General features: G+C 31.0%; 1 long non-coding RNA gene across 1 annotated transcript; it reads right to left on the reverse strand.

Annotated features, from left to right (window-relative positions):
* Nucleotides 1–1,047: 1,047 nt before the first annotated feature.
* LOC145794891 (uncharacterized) lies at nt 1,048–2,579 on the reverse strand. The gene is made up of 2 exons (XR_014334863.1): nt 1,856–2,579; nt 1,048–1,475 (listed from the first exon to the last, which is right to left on the reverse strand). It is a non-coding gene; the product is annotated as an uncharacterized LOC145794891 (long non-coding RNA).
* Nucleotides 2,580–3,259: the final 680 nt, after the last annotated feature.

Consider the following 3,259-nt stretch of genomic DNA (forward strand, 5'->3'; position numbering starts at 1 on the left):
GGAGTACGATGTAAGTATTTTCATGTTTTAGCATATCGCATGCGTGTGAATGCTATCATAACAGCATGTTTACCATGTGGCTAGATGCTTATGTGATAAACTGTTTGAATGCCTGTGGGTGAAGGTTGGATTGCCTGAGTTGGAAACACTCGTTGAAATCCGTGTTTTACCCTACTTGCGGGTAGCAAATTCCAAAACATTTTCCTAAGACAAACGGATATGCAATGCTTATTTCCAAATTAGGCAATCTAGTCTATACTTGTTTGCTATGCGCATAACGTAGTAATTCTAGGCTAATAATCGGGATAAGAACACATAACGTTTTCAAAATCGGATATCACGGTTAGTAGAGGCCGGTCTTCGGACTGGGCGAGAGGGGGTGCTCATAGTTGACCTTCCCCAATTGTACCGAAGCTCCCGAGCCGAGGCAACTTTGGTGATGACGGACACGTGGCCTTTGACACCGAGTCAGGGTTTCCTAAATTCCCCCATTTTAAAATATTTAGGTGGCGACTCTGTATCTGGCAAAGCAGTCCATGTTTGGCACTTCTTTCAAAAAACTGTTTTTCAAAACGATTTGCCAAATTTGGACTCTTTGGTTCAGATTAAGAACCGTGACACGAATTGAGAGTCCGAACTGTAGTGAGCCCAATATCGAACGGAACGGGGGACTCGTTCCTCCCGGGGCGTTCGAGGGACATACATAGATTTATAAATGTACATTGGAAGTCTTGTTTCACATAATTCTTATTATATAGAAAGCGTTTCATACAATTGATTGTCATATTTTTCAATGTGGATGCACAAGAAGTAGTTTCTTACTGATTCTTCTCATCTATGGAATTTATAGCTACAGCGTCCAAACCAACAGTTTTTAAAATAAAAAAATTTACAACATAATGTTTGGTTCATTGAAAATAATTTTGGAGCCTGGGAGGTGTTTTGGGAGGGGAAGTATGAAAAATGCAAGGAAGTTAAGAAGAGAAAGCAATGTAGTGTACAAAAACATACATCATCTCACTTTTTCTGGTATTGAGGACAAGATCCTAACAGTCTCAAAGTCCCAACCTCTTCAATTTTTTATTTATTTTTTGACAACCTGTAATACAATGGTAATTCATCCCACACCAAGCAAATAAAGGACAATTTATCCAAATCAATACATGATCCTGGTTGCCATTGGGTTGGTTCATAAGGGTAAAAAAAGAAGAGGCAGTAACAAACACAAAATTTGGTCACAACATAAATTTGATACTAAGATTTTTTTTAAATGAGAAACAAGTGTCATTCTCTCCAAATAAAAAAGAAAAAAAAAATGAACAAAAAAAATTTGAACATCAACTCCCATCAAATACAAAATGAATTTTAATCCCCATCCACTATTATCAAGTATTGCCATTTGCTAGCTCCCATCCCTGAAGCTCACATCATCACCATTATCCACCCCATATCATTGTTTCATTGCATCAACCAGACTGCAAGCAGATAAGAAGTTAAAGAAGTCAATTTTAATTTGTATCAAACAATACCATTCAAGCCATAAATAGATATTCCAGCTAGAGATATAAAACAATGGTAAGTTAGAAACCCAACAAAATATCAACTAACTCATAATAATCACAAACCCAACAAAGGTATAAGCAGAATCATCACCACCCAAAAAGATTAAAACTAAGCGCCAGACCTCATTTATCTGTGAGATGTAAATGATAAATCCTCATATACAAGTCCTCATTAGGAAGTACCGAGGAAGGAAAGAAACCAAGTGCTGCTTATTAATTTAAACAAACTAGCATAGGAATAGCCTAGCTTAAGAAAGACATGGATGATATGATATCTAATGGGAAGCATCTACCTGAAAATTATATGTATCTTTAGCAAATAAAATTTACTAGTTGTCCTGCAATCAAACAATAATGTCATTTCTGTTCAAAAAAAAAAATAATGTCATTTCTTTTAGAACTTTCAACAAACACCTACAAGGCATGAATACAAAATTCATACAAATAAACCAGAACTTACCAACAACCAAACAGAAGATAGCAGAGAAAAATATATGAAATCTGGATTGTATATAGCAGCAATCATATAGACGTATATATGAAATATATATGAAATCTGAAATATATATGAAATATATAGTCATTTATATATGGAAATACTAGCGGTAATCCGTGCTATGCACTGAAATCGGAAATATATAAGTTAAATAATTTATTATACTCGTTTTTGTATTATAAAATATAAAATTCTTATAAATTTAAAATATAATAGGGAGTTATAACTAACAAATATTTTGAATATGATAAATATCTAATACCTAAGTTCATACATTCATTTTTTCCATCAATTTGTCATTTGAAACATTGATTATAAAATTATCTTAGTCCAAGTAGGTCATTTTAGCAGCATGAACTATATTTCTATTGAACATTATTCTAGCTTTAAAAACAAATAATGTAAAAGTGGATACCATTACAAATAGTATAAAAATATAAAAATGAATACTACTACAAATAATGTAAAAATGTTCAAAGGCCCCTTTAAAGAAAACAACAAAAAAAATACCCCCACTACATATACATATAGGTATACAAAGAGAATAAAATTCATCAAAACCCTAAAATCCTACAATTGCCTAACTAATTATAACGTTGTCGATGGTTGAATGTAACTCGAATCTTAAACGTAGAGTTTGAACAAAACTTTATACCCAATATGACTAAAAAAACTCGATGGCATGTTAAAATATATAGCTAAAGTGTGAAACATTTGAAAAATAAGATAGAAATGAATTTGAAGATAAATATTAGATTAGAGATTAAAATAAATTAAAAAAAAGGATCACACGAAAAATATAATAAAAATAAAGTTGGAGATAATGATAGGATTGGGGATACAAAAAAAAATTAAAAAGGAAGAAATAAAAAATAAAGAAAAATGAAAATATTGGAGAAGAAAAAGATAAATAAAAAATCAATAAAAAGAGATAAGGAGTCTTCGATAATAAAAAGATTTTAAAAGTTAAAAATTTAAAATAAAAACAATAGTAAGAGAAAAAAAATATTTCTTATTGGAGAAAAATAAGGATGAAAAATTAAAAATATAACTTTGAGAGAGCAACATGTAGGAAATAGAATCTTAACTCTGCTTAAGAATTGAGTATAAAGACTTTAAAAATTTTAGAAAACACACTATATTTGCTTATATATATAGTATAGATATATACATAGGTAAAAAGATAGATATCAAATCTAAT

This window comes from Camellia sinensis, chromosome 7 (assembly GCF_055761805.1).
Source record: "Camellia sinensis isolate YWXY chromosome 7, ASM5576180v1, whole genome shotgun sequence".
Classification (NCBI taxonomy): domain Eukaryota; kingdom Viridiplantae; phylum Streptophyta; class Magnoliopsida; order Ericales; family Theaceae; genus Camellia; species Camellia sinensis.